The sequence below is a fragment of the Pantherophis guttatus genome, chromosome 1 (assembly GCF_059756535.1).
Source record: "Pantherophis guttatus breed Tessera chromosome 1, ASM5975653v1, whole genome shotgun sequence".
Lineage (NCBI taxonomy): Eukaryota > Metazoa > Chordata > Lepidosauria > Squamata > Colubridae > Pantherophis > Pantherophis guttatus.
Window position 1 is genome coordinate 80,402,254 of NC_142063.1, and position 14,147 is coordinate 80,416,400.

Below are 14,147 nucleotides of genomic sequence, written 5' to 3' on the forward strand. Positions count from 1 at the left end.
AGGGCAAAGTAAAGTATAGCATTTCAACCTCCCAGGACTACTATTGCAGACCTTAAAGTCACTATTTTTTTGGGGGGGGGGGATGGAATGATATTTTAACAACATTGTTGAGTGAGAGATTGCTGAACTCACATACATCAAAAGGTTGCAGGCAATCTCAAAAGGTTTCAACAAACACAATGGTTTTTTAACACATGAGTTGTAAGCTGTCTCACACGTAACCTCTATCTGTATAACCAACCTGCCTTCTCCTGCCCTCCCTCCCACTTCATCCCATTGTAAAATCTGCTTCCATCTAGCCATTCTATGTATCTCATGAAATGAGCTGCAGCTTATGAAATCTTATGCTTTTAAATAACATTTGCTAGTCAGAAAAGACTAAATTATTTAGTCTTTTCGGACTTATTATTCTGGAATTATTCTGATTTTTGGCTGCCCTAGGTTAACATGGCTCTCCACCCACAATAGTTAAATTGGAAATGGTTATGCACAAGAATATTAATGAACCCCAATACCATATTGTTATGGGTATTGCTGCGAACCATCTCCCATTGCTCTTCTGGATTGGCGTGAAGACCAGCTGGCTCTGGCCAGCTGGTCTTCACATGGGCATGTGTGCTGGAAACCAGAAGAGCAGCCGCCCGGTGCACATGCATGTGCCGGAAACCGGAAGATCACCTTTCCCGCGTGCGCATGTACACCGGGTGGCTGCTTTTCTGATTTCTGGTACATGCTTGTGGGCACGCTCCCATTTCAGCACTCAGTGCCAAAAAGGTTCACCAACACTGCCTTAGGACTATTATATCCGGTTTGCAAAACCTGAAAGGGACCAGAAAAAGATACAGAAAACCTTTTTTTTTTTTAAAGGGTGGTGTTTTTTTTTTTTTTTTGCAAACTGGTTCTGCACTTCTTATTTCTTTATTTACGGACTCATTTCATAGGGCTTTTAATGAAATTTTAATATTTTTTTTAAAAAAATGTATAATAAATACATCTGGAGCATACTGTACAACAAAATAAACTATTTCATAGGTAGCCAGCACAATGCTTGTCAGAAGAGCCAAATTTTAAGATATTTCCAAAAAGGAAAAAAAAAGAAAAGAAAAGAAAAGAAAAAAGATTGAAACATTCCAAATTTTGGGATTCGAGGTTTCTACATCATGGGGGTAACTATAGTGAAGGCATATTCTGGAATAAGAAACCACGGGTAAACCTTCTCTGCAGGAAAGCCTGGAGTGGGAAAGCTAGAATGAGTATCTGGGTGCCAAACCATGAATACATTTAATGATAACAACCAGCACTTTTAATAGGACCCAAAAGCAAATAGGACCCAAAAGCAAATTGTAACTGAGTAATGCAACTAAATTTGCTACCACCCAGTTCGCAGATGGGTCCCTGCACTTGGGACCAACTGAAGCTTCTGCATTGTCATCAAAGGCAGCTGCAGTAGCCTAAATATGAGAGAACAAGGACATGAGTCACAATAGCTACTGTACCTGTAATTATGTGCATTCAGCCTAAAATCTACTAAAAAGCAGATGTTTGCAATGAAATAATGGCCAATTGTTGTCTGTACTGTTTTTCTAAGTATATTTTAAGGCAAAATCTGGTTTGTACATTAGGATTCTCATGAGAAGCAGATGGGATGCAGTTTTTTAATACATAGTTTATGCTATGCTTAAATTTTCATCGTACAAAAATGACAGCTCTATTAACTTAAAGATAGTTTAAGTCACAGCTTTTTTTTTTGTCCACTAATGGTTTTGAGGTTCTCAGTCTCTCTTTTTCTCTGTGCATTTTTGCACACCTTCAAGCCAGTCTTGATTTGTAGCAATTACCTGGACAAATCCATCCAATTTTTGCTGGCAATTTTTCTCAGAAATGATTTGCCCTGCCTTCTTCCTAGGTTGAGAAGGAGTGATTGGCCATATCACTGAGTTAGCTTTCATATCTAAGGCAGGACTAAAATCCACAATCCTGGTTTATACACTAAAACCAGGTATTTCTAGGATTCTAATATATCTGAACATAATGAAGTTCTTTTGCATCTCTTTAACATCTCTGGAAGAGATGTTATACAGTAGCCTCCTGCTTTCCCAACTTCAGTAAAATTTGGTGGAAAGACTTTCCATAGACTTTTTCATACCAGAAAAAAAATGGGCAGCCATAGAATATGCATAGTGATAGAAAGTAGTAGAATAAAAAGTAGTAACAGCACACTCTGCCACCTAGCTCTGGTAAGGTGAGTTCAAGAACAAACAATACAAGTTATAAAGAAACTAGAAAGTTATGAATGAAGGCAAATATACGTGTCCCAGAATAATGCTACAAGGTCAAATCTGGGTCAGTCACCAGGACCAGAGATTTACTCTTCCAAGCTTTCAGACTCATGTTGGAACCCATCTTCAGGGAACTTTTCTCTACTGCAATATGTGCTTTGGGCTATTTTGTGAGTCATGTTTATGTCGTGTCTTCCTTATTGACTGATTGGTGTGTTGATGGCTGGCAATTGACTGTTATTTCCTTCTGCTGCCAAGCCCTTGGCTCTTAAATACTTGATAAACTGGTGTTAAATCAGCACTCCTGTTAACTGACAAGGTGTCAGTTTCCCAGGCTTCAATCCTTTCCCTAGCTATCTTTGTACCTGTGTGGCCAACTATCTTAGTAGCTGTGAAACTAAATATGTGTCCTTGTTCATTGCAATGGGAGGCTACCAAGGAGTTTGGGTTTCCTCTTCTGATCCATTGTTTGTGTTCTTGCAGTCTGGTGGTTAGCTTCCTCCCTGTTTCTCCTACATAGTCACAGGGGCAATCTATGCAGGGGATCTGGTACATTGGAAGTATCTTCCATCTCCAAACAATCTTTACAATGCATAATTTGTCCTCGTATGGTAGTCTCTGAGCAGTGTGCAATGGCCCCTTGCAGATCTCAGAAGCTGCGTTCTACTGCTTCTGAAATGTTTTTGATGTATAGCAGAGTGTGCCATATAGTTGGTCTTTTACCCTCTTTTTTCTTTTTTCTACTTTGCGTTTTGCGCAGGCATCTTGTAATAAATGCTTGTGGGTACCCATTATACAGTACTTGAATTGTTCATATGGGTATCTTCTTTCCAGTTGTTTAGCTTGCTGGGTACTACAGAAGGTTCTCACTCTGACATACAGTGTTCTGACGCAGCTCTTTTTGTGCGACAGTGTATGGTTACTGTTGAAACTAAGAATGCATGGAGTGTTGGTGGCCTTACGATGATCTGTGGTTTCTAGGCTTTCATCTTCCTGCTTGTTGATGAGCACATCAAAAAATGTTAATTGTCTAGCTGTTTCTTCCTCCATTGTGAATTGTATGTCTGGGACCTTGCAAATTAGAAAGTAGTTGGTTGGACATTTCCTCCTTCTTAGGGCTGAAAGATTGGCCCAAGGTCACCCATTGCTTTGTCCCTAAAGTGGGACTAGAACACATGGTTTCCTGCCTGGTGCCTAAACCACTACACCAAACTTGCTCTTTGCTATAATTGCTACTAGCCACTGTTTATAGATAACTTAAGAGAACAGGTGTCAAACTCGCCCTGAATTTTCTGTATTTCCTTTGCTAAATTCTGCTGGTCACCTGAATATTTATATCCCAGATCTTGTAGCCTAAGTTTATATGGATTTTGGAAGGCGATTGTTTATTTACAAGTAATGATGAGTTGAATGAAGTCACCAGTTAAATAAGCCACTAGTTGCAAAGGATGTTTAATAACAAAGTTAAAAACTCCTTAGGTGGAGATTAGGTCCTGATGTCAGAAATAATTCTCAAATATAGGCCTGATTATTTCTTATAAAGCAGATTTTCTGATTGGCCCATCATGAATACAGGCCACCAACTATTTCCTGTTAGAATAGATTGTTGTTGCTCATGCTTCTAACTGATTAAATTATATCCATGCTTTCCTGTTTCAATTAAAGATGGTTATCTTGACCTGTCCTAAAAATTTCAGAGTGTACGAGCTTCATCTTATTATAGTAGCAGCCCCAGGTTCAATTGGTTGCAATGATTGGCAGGAGCCCTGCCCTTTAAAGGCTGGTCATGCCCTTGGCAGCCATTTCATCCTGGCCTGGTAAAGTGCTGTGTTTGCTGCTCCTTGGAAGTTTCTGGTGGTTTTTTTGGATGTGTGGTGGGATTTTTCTTTGTAATCCTGGGATTGATCCAGTGATTAAGTTGGATAAGAAACTCCTATTGGATATCATTTTTAGGCCAGGCAAAGCATTCTTCCTTAGCATTACCATTTCCTATCCACAGTATTACAAAGATTCCTTCCTTCCTTCCTTCCTTCCTTCCTTCCTTCCTTCCTTCCTTCCTTCCTTCCTTCCTTCCTTCCTTCCTTCCTTCCTTCCTTCCTTTCCTTCCTTCCTTTCCTTTCTTTCTTCCTTCCTTCCTTCCTTCCTTCCTTCCTTCCTTCCTTCCTTCCTTCCTTCTCTATGAAGAGAAACTGTCACTTGTTCTTGCTACCAAGTTTCCATGGTCACACAGAGGAGTGTAGCACTGAAAGAATTATCTATGCCCCTATCTGCCTGGGTTTTATAGTATCCAAGCAACCATGGTAACATACAGAGAAAAAAAGGCTTTACAATAGTGTGGGAAGGGGTGGATAAAGTCACCCATGTCCACAATATATGATAAACCAAAGGAACAGCACAGAAACTAAAGAGGAAATAATCCCTAAAGGAAAAAGACAGGCACCGAGAGGCCAATCTGCAGTGTAATTAGCTAGCAAAGCTTGTCTTCCCTGTGTGGGCTAGTTCAGACTGAGTAGCAGCCCAGCTTCATTGCCAAACCAGTAAGCTTCAGACTGGAATTTCAAAACTTGGTTTAAGACACTGGTGGGATGGGAGACAAGTAGCTTAGGTTGTGGTGCTTAGTTTTCATAGAGCAATTGTGTTGGTCAGCCAAAATCCAGGGCTTGCTTGTGAAAACTATCACCACCTTCAATTGCAAGTGCTTTAACTAGCTGTAGATGGCAGTGTTGTCTTAAAATTCCCAAGTCATGGCAGAAGTGACAGACAAAATTCTTGTGTTCCGCTCATGGCAATTTTGCAACTGCTGCTGCTATGGAAGGACTACATGCTCCCTACGCCCACGTGCTTCTTCAACACTGTAGCAAGCAACTTTTTCAGTGCCTCCGGGCTACCCAGAAAGTAAGAAGATAATCTTCACACTATTACTTTGCCATTCCTTTTCTTATGCTCGTTTGTTGTCCTTGTCCTTGTTTGTTACTGATGATGGATACCCCTGCGTAAGAAATAATGAAGAAAAGTTATTTCTGCATGTAACTGAAATTGAACCAAAGTTGCCTGATTAAAGGCTGGGTGGTGCTGAGCTCTACTTTGCTTAGATTTGCTTCCTTTTCCTCCAAGGCGTGTGTACATCTTTTATGCTAGCAAAAACTCCATTAATCAATAGGCTTTACAGAGACTATGTATTTTAACTGCAAATTGTCAGTTACAATCCTTCACTACTTAGCTTGTCTTCCAGCACTATTTTTTTCTGTTGTTCCCTATTAATCAAAGTAGCAAAGGTGATGGCAGTTTGGAAAAATATGCACAGGTTTTTCTTGTCAAGTATTTCTCATCCTCTGACATTTTGTTTACTGAAAAATATTTCTTCTTAATACCAGCCCCAGGGTTGCCTGAAGGAAGCTCAAATAATTTATTATTTAATGAACATGCCTATTTATTTCAGTGATGATCATAAAGCACTCCATAAAATACTGGAGAACTTCAAACAGAGCCTAGATGGCCATTTGTGTAGGATACTTTGTGTGTGTGTGTGTGTGTGTGTGTGTGTGTGTGTGTGTGTGTGTGTGTGTGTGTGCATATGTGCCTTTGAGTCAGTGTTGATTCCTGGCAGCTGCTTGAATAAGTCCCTGCAATTTTCTTGGCAAGATTTTGGAAATGGTTTTCCATTGCCTCCTTCCTAGGGCTGAAAGAATGTGACTGGCCCATGATCACCCAGATGGTTTTGGACTCAAAGCAGGACTAGAACTAGGACTTGAATATGACCAATCATATTCAAACTAGATATTTTTGGAGCAGTCGTCCTTGGAATGCAGCTGCATTTTTCTCTCTGGCCGGACGTCCTTGAAGTATTGTCTCTGACCAGCACAAAGTACTTTGGAGTTCCCCCTTCCCTCCTCCCAAACAGTTTCCCTCCCCCCAGAGTCAATGGCAGGCTGGCGCTAAAGCAAATGAAAGCGGGATTAAGGTGTCAGATCTGACAATTGTGCTTAAGTATCAGTAGATGCCAGACATGACATTTAAAATATTCACATGCCACTTCTCCATTTAAAAATTCTCTCAAAGCCGCTAATAACAGGCTTTTCCGGAATTTAAACACGGCTGAATTTAAACATTTCTGGACTGGATTCACTGTGTAAGGCAGCTGAAGCAGACTTTTGGCTCAAGACTGATTTATTATCACTTTAGTTATGTATATAAATTTCACAATCAGAACACTGATCAATCTGGCTTTTTCACGTGTGCCACATGGATTTGTGCCATCCACATATATGCCACAAATTAGGACAGCAATGTATCATTTCTTCAACTTCTTGCCATAACATTAAGGCTAGAATGTTTGAAAGAAAATGGAAGGTGACTAACATAAATAGCTGTGTTTGCTGACAACCCAACTGTTAAACCCAAGTATTTGCTGATATATGAAATATCTATCAAATTATTTTAACATCAACTCAGAGTGCCAGGACATTTTTACCCAAGATTTTTCTCACTTTAATTTACATTAATGAAGAATAACCTGCTTTGCCTCTAAAGCCTTTTGGTCTCAAAGGATGCAAGATTTCTATCAGACTGAGGATCTTTGTTCTTGTAAGAGATATTCCTTAATGGCAAGTACATAGAAATCCAGGTTGTCCATCATCCAGGTAAGATAAAGATTTGCTTTGAGTCATTGCTCCTGTAGAACATTACTGTCTTTTTTTTCAATTGGTAACATGCTCTGAGATAAAATAATTATTTAAATTGAGTTCCCAATATTTTTATGTGGAACTTAGATATATAACATACGTGCATACATATGTACACGGAGCTCCTTATGACTTTTTATGCAGCTAGCCCTTCTCAAGGGTTTTTTTTTTCACCTAGCTTTGCAGGCAAAATTTACAAAATTTGTAAATTTTGGCAACTTAATATTTAAAACAGAACAAAACAGAAAATTGTTACTCCTCCTTAACAGAGAGCCAGTTTGGTGTAATGGTTAAGGCACCAGGCTAGAAAACAGGAGATGGTGAGTCCTAGTCCTGCCTTAGGTACAAATGTAACTGGGAAATCATTATGTTTCAATCCTAGGAAGGAGGCAGAGGTGGGCTGCTGGGGGTTCACATGGGTTCGAGAGAACCTCTACCTAAGATTCTGTGCAGTTCGGAGAACCCCCAAATCCCACTTCTGGCTGGCCCCTCCCACCCTTCCCTTCCCAGGAGTCCTCACGTGGCCCGTTTTGGATGCAGGTAAGTGCAAGACATGTACGGAAGCTCGGGGAGGGCGAAAAACGGGCCTACCGGAAGTTCGGGAAACAAAAGCCATTTTCGCCCTCCCAGAGGCTCGAGGAAACACTTTGGAGCCCGGGGAGGGCAAAAATGCCCCACCACCATGGTGCAGAAGGCCGACTAGGCCATGTCCACCATAACCACATCCACCCAGCAACCGTAAGAGAGAACCCCTTGCTAAAATTTTTGAATTACCCCTGGAAGGAGGTAATGTAATGTCAAAATCTTGCCAAGAAAACTGCAGGGTCTAGTCCAGTCATTTGTCAGAAATCAACAATGATTCAAATATATGCACACCCACACAATTCCTAACAAGATGTTACGTTTATATTAATAACTGATTTGGGTCTCTCCATTGTGGCTTATTTTCTTGGTTCTCAGCTACTTTGGTTCCAAATCTTAATCTGACCTTCCCATTACTGAATTTGTTATACCACTAGTTCCTATCAGGTTCTGTTTTTTCCTTAAGGACTACTTCTATGGCTTGGTCCCTATACTGAGTTACTTACCACTGAACCATTTATTCAGTATTGGCTATTTTTCTAGTACACTTTCAAGTGTTATAGCTTCATACAATACAAGTAGTAAATAGAAGTAACACAAAGTCATATAATACAAGGATTTGTTAACTAAAAATTTTGAGATAGGATAAGAACGAGACACGCTCAACTAAAGAAAGTTAAATTTTGAAATAGATTTAATTCTAACATATGTCTTGTTGTATTGTTGGGTTCTTGGTGTTATCGGAGTTTGATGTTTTCTTGCAGAGTTTTCTTTACTAAAATAGGTAATATAATCAGTGCATGGCAGGTTGGAATATGCCAGTTAGTTATATGTTCTCGCTTGACCTGCAGATAAGCAGGAAAGAACACCAGATAAACAATTAAAAAAACTCCAGTAATCAGTGAACCATCAGGATAGAAACCAGGATTGGCAGGGTAAGCCATTATATATAAATAGCCATGAAGTTTCTCTTTCCAAACAGAATAGAGGTGGAAAGGACGTTGGCGGTTTTCTAGTCCAACCCCTACTCAATCAGAAGACACTATATCCGTGACGGTGAACCTATGGCACGTGTGCCACAGGTGGCACATGGAGCCATATTTGTGGGTACACTAATGTTGCCCTAACTCAGCTCCAGGTGAATGCGTGTGCCGGTCAGCTGATTTTTGGGCCTTCTGGACCCACTGGAAATTGGGAAATGGGCCATTTCTGGCCTCCAGAGGGCCTCCGGTGGGGGGAGGCCATTTTTGCCCTTCCCAGGCTCCTATAAAGTCTCTGGAGCCTAGGGAGGGTGAAAAATGGGCCTACCGGTCCCACTGTGCCATCGCGTGCCAAAAGTGGGGAGAGCACAGGGGGTATTGCGTGCCCATGCGTGGGGAGTGGGGCGCATTTAATTATGAGTGTGGGTACTCGGGCACACGACCCCCCTGCACTCCCCCCACTTTTGGCACATGACAGCAAAAAGGTTAGACATCACTGCCCTATATCATTTCAGTTAGGTGGCTGTTCAGCCTTTTCTTAAAAACCACCAGTGATGAAGCACCCACAATTTTAGAAGACAAGATGTTTCACTGGCTAATTGTTCTCACTGTTAAGAAGTTTCTCCTTAATCCCAGATTGCCTCCCTCCTTGATTCATTTCCATCCATTGTTTTTTTTTTTTTTTTTTGTCTTGCCTTCTGGTGTTTTGGAAAATAATTTGATCCCTCTCTTCTTCATGGCAGCTCCTCAAATATTGTAATGCTGCTATCATGTCATCTCTAGTCGTTCTTTTCTCTAGACTGATCATACCTAATTCTTCCAACCGTTCTTCATATGTTTTTATCTCCAGGCCTTTGATCATCTTAGTTGCTCTTCTTTGCACTTTTTCCAAAGTCTCAACATTTTTTTTTATAATGTGGTGACCAAAACTGGGGATGCAGTATTCCCAGTATGGTTTTACCAAGGCTTTATAAAGGGGTATGTGATTTTGATTCTATGCCTCTGTTTATACAACCAAGGATTATATTAGCTTTTTTGGCGGCTGCTACATACTACTGGTTCGTGTTTAAGTGATTGTCCACTAGGACTCTAAGGTCCCTCTCACATGTATTGTTTTTGAGCCACCTTTCGCCTAATCTGTACTTGAACCTTTGGTTTTTCGTGCCTGGGTATAAAACCTTGCTTTTCTCCACATTAAATTTCATGTTGTTAGATAGGGTCCATTGTTCACCTCTGTCAAGATCTTTGGATTCTGACTGGTCTTTTGGGGTGTTGGCTATTCCTGCCAGCTTAGTGTCATCTGCAAATTTGATGACTTCCCCTTCTATTCCCTCACTTAAGTCATTTATGAAGATATTGAAGAATACTGGTCTAAGATGGAACCTCATGGTACTCCACTGCTTACTTTCTTTCATGTAGATGTAGTACCATTAAGGACTACTCTTTGAATATGGTTTGTCAGCCAGTTACAAACCCATCTGGTGGTTTTGTTGTCTATCCCATGAAGTTTCTCTTTCCCCTTCACTGATTATGTTACTTGAAGCAATTTGGAATCATGGAGTAATTTAAGATTCAAGATTTTTTTTTTTTTTTAGCAAGGCAAGAAGTTTGAAATGTTAGCATATTTTTTTTATCTTAACAGTGAGTTTAGACAATTGGACTTTTTTTTTATTCCTAAGAGAAATTGCACTAGGTGAGATTCCAACAGATGGCTGTTTTTATTGCACAATAAATATACAGATGCTAGGCAACTGTTAAAGGGGGTCATTCATAATGCCTTAGCCTAGGACATCTGGTGTGAAGAAACAGCACTTTTCAAGTAATAAACAATAGCATTCTAGCGAGGGAATCTTCTCTCCTCCCCACCACTTGTGGTGTTTATTTGTCTGATTTGAGCTCCTCCATGGATAAAGGTGAGCAAGTATCATAGAAATCAATCGGTGGTGCTTGATTGCTTAAAGTGATCAATGGCGACAAATTCTTTCCCATTCTATTCCATTTTGAGAACTAAAATAATCAAAGCTTGATTGCTGGGAAGAAGCACAATGACATTGAAAGGGCTTTTGATGGCTTTCTAGACCCATTTTAGAATATCAGGGCTGATCTTTAAAACTCTTGAAAAATTAGGACAGGACAACTGAAAGGCCAACTTCTTGGCTAGAATCTTGTGAAACTACTCTGTCCACCTCTGAGACATTATATACTAAGTATAGTCTAACAACAAAAAATATATTTAAAAAATGCTTATGTTGGCAGTTAAAGGCAAGTTGGATTTCTTGCCTATGCTATGAAAAATACAAATGGTGACAAAACATTTAGGCTTATAATTTCCAGTTGTATGGCTGCCCACTCATATACAGTAGTGGCCAAAATTGGGAAATCTTTGGGAAAAGTGTATTTTTGAAGTTTGATGGCTAATAACAACACTTTTTGGGGGGAGTTTCAAGATAATCATATTCCACTGCTGGAATGGCCTGGGAATATTTATTTATTTATTTATTTATTTATTTATTTATTTATTTATTTATTTATTTATTTATTTATTTATTTATTTATTTATTTATTTATTTATTTATTTATTTATTTATTTACAAATATTTATATGCCGTCCTTCTCCTGAAGGACTCAGGGTGGCGAACACAAGTTAAAACATACAATAATGAAGGAAAATCCTAATTAAAACCAATTAAAACAGGGACAAATAAATAATAAAACCCAAGAATCAGAATCAGCCCATTTGTTGAAACAGCCAAGTCTTTAGGCCTCGATGGAAGGAGCAGAAATCAGGCGCCGTCTGGAGCTCGGTAGGTAACTCATTCCAGAGGACAGGAGTGCCCACAGAGAATGCTCTACCCCTGGACGTCGTCAGACGACATTGTCTGGTCGACGGTACCCTGAGGAGGGCAGCCCTGTGTGAGTGGACGGGACGGTGGGAGGTGGGTAGGAAATGGTCCTGCAAGTACCCCGGACCTAAGCCATGAATAGCCCAGATCTTAACCCAATTGAAAATCTATGGAGCCAACTAAAGAAACTTGTTAGTCAGAAGTGACCCAGCAATAAAACCCAGTTAATAGAAGCAATCATTCAATCTTGGTTTCACATTATAACAGCTGCAGAACTAAAAGACTTGGTTCACTCCATGGGAAGACATTGTAAGGCTGTAATTCATGCTAAAGGTTACCTAACTAAGTATTAACTGACATGGTGATAATTTTTGTATAACTCGTTTTTCTACATGTTTCACTTTTCTTCTTTATACTGTAACTGCTATTCTAGTGGTGTTATTTTCCCAAAAGGTTTCCACAATTTTGGCCACTAATGTATACCTCTGGTAGCTTACAATGATTTAAAACAATGTAGCAAGTTAAAACAATAAAATTTGGGGAAAGAATCCATCATATCTTACTAAAACAAAATAATTCAGTAGTAGATACCCTATTTTCCCGCAAAATAAGACATCCCCAGATAACAAGCCCAGTTGTTGGAATAAATATCCATAAATATAAAAGTCCTGAACCCTATGAAGCTCCCTTTTAATTATTTTAAAGATGAAATTTATTCAAAATGCTATCCTGTTTTCCCCAAAATAAGACATCCTCTGATAACAAGCCCAATCAGGCTTTTGAGTGCATGGCAATAAGGCCAAGCACTTATTTCAGGATTCAAAAAAAATAAGACAGGGTCTTATTTTCGGGAAAACACGGTACAAATCCTGTTATGAATTACATGAATTATGTACATATTCTAGCTGTATTAGACTACTGAAAAGAGATACTGTTGTGGTCCACCAGCAGCCTGCGGACCTGGCAACAGAGTCAGACAATGAGGAGGCTGGGGAGGACAATGGACCAGTCCTGGAGTCAGGGGAAGGTCTGGACGCGGGCTCTGCATTGGAGGCAGAGATGGTGCCAGGGCTATCTGGGAGCGATGCGTGGACTCCGGAGCCTCCAGAGGTAGACAGCAGAGAGGCAGAGGAACAGGAGGAACCTGTTCCTAGTGCATGCATGCTAAGAGCAGCCAGAAGGCAAGAGCAGCTGAAGAAAAAAGGACAACTCAGGAGTAAGGCCACTCCCATAAGGCTTAAAAGAGCAGCAACGAGCCATTGGGTTCTTTGTAGAAAAGCAACGTTGATTCCCATGCCAGCGTCTTTTGAACTTTGTGGGGTTTTTGCCAAGAAATCCTTTGACCGGTTGCCAAAGACATCAAAAGTTGGTGATAAGGCTGACGGACTAGTTATTAAGAATTTTGTTTTGGACTAAGCTGAGAATGAATAAATTCTCAGCTGTTTTAATAAAATAAGTTTGTTGAGGACTGAATTGTGTTTGGTAATCACTACTTGGGTCTTGGTCACAACAGATACATATTTCAGTAATGTTAATGTTTCATTCACTTATTCATTTGGTTTTTAACTCACCTTTCTTTCAGGAAATTAAGGCAGTCCACATAAGGCTTTCTCCTCTGACAGACAGGTGTGATGATTGTCTTCCTGTTGCCACCGCTTGGATGATTCCTTTATCCAAACACATAGTTTCCTTAGTTTGAGCAGCTACTATGTGAATCCCAGAACAAACATGATTTCTTCAAGATCCTACCAGATCCAAAGCTTCAAGCCAGATCCAACTTTGGATCTGAATATTGCACGCATCTGCTGCAAATCTGGACTAGATTTCTTATTCCACTACCTTGTTCTGAGGGTCATAAACTGTATATCAATGGATTGAAATCTAAGATGCTGAAGTTAAATGTGTTTTCTATTATCATATTGATGCAGTGTTTTTCAATCTTGGCAACTTTAAGATGTGTGGACTACAATTCCCAGAATTTCCCAGCCAGCCATTACGTGCATTAACTTTTTGATGCCCGAAGAATGTCTTCCTAAATCAACCTTATAGTAATAATTAGGTTAACTGAAAACTGAAAAGCTAACACTCTTGTTTCTAAAAACTCTTCATCATATAAAATGATTCAAAATCAACTTGAAAAAGGAGAGGATTGGGAAGAGGAAAAAGTAGTTGTTATGTTATCCACTCCAAACGAAATTATCACAAACATAATAGCAGGTGACACACTCTGATGGTGGGTTGGCATAGGCATTATCTATATATGTCAGGCTGCATCAAGAAGACAATAGAAACAAGTCACTGTTTGATTCTCTTTCTTGTAATCTTAATGTATAGCTATTTCCATCCTTTTACAATTACCCAAATCCTTAGAAACAGAAAAAGGGAGAAAGTTAATACACATAGTCTGTATATTAACAAGCCAAACATACTGTAAACGATTGCATAGGGTAAGATAATTCAATAAAAATCCAATCAGAATAGTCTAATGATGGGAGTGGGGGCCAGAGGGAAGAAACAGAGAATGCAGTAGAACATAAGAGAGTGTTGCATAGTGGTCAGGTAGTTTGCACTGGAGATTCAGATTCCTCAACCGAAATCTTTAGTCAACTTTAGAGCTTGCTAGGTTATTTTGAAATAATCATTTTCAATTTAGTTTTTCTCACGGGTTTGTTGTTCCACATCTAAACCATCACAGACACTCAGAGAAATTAGATATTGTTTTACAATATCTAATTAATTAGATATCTGTTTACAATAAACAGATTAGGAATTAGATCACTG

At 39.6% G+C, this 14,147-nt stretch overlaps 1 long non-coding RNA gene across 1 annotated transcript; it reads right to left on the reverse strand.

The window, feature by feature from the left end:
* Positions 1-1,288: 1,288 nt before the first annotated feature.
* LOC148116467 (uncharacterized) lies at positions 1,289-13,069 on the reverse strand. The gene is made up of 2 exons (XR_015733608.1): positions 12,938-13,069; positions 1,289-5,268 (listed from the first exon to the last, which is right to left on the reverse strand). It is a non-coding gene; the product is annotated as an uncharacterized LOC148116467 (long non-coding RNA).
* Between the last annotated feature and the right edge of the window lie 1,078 nt (positions 13,070-14,147).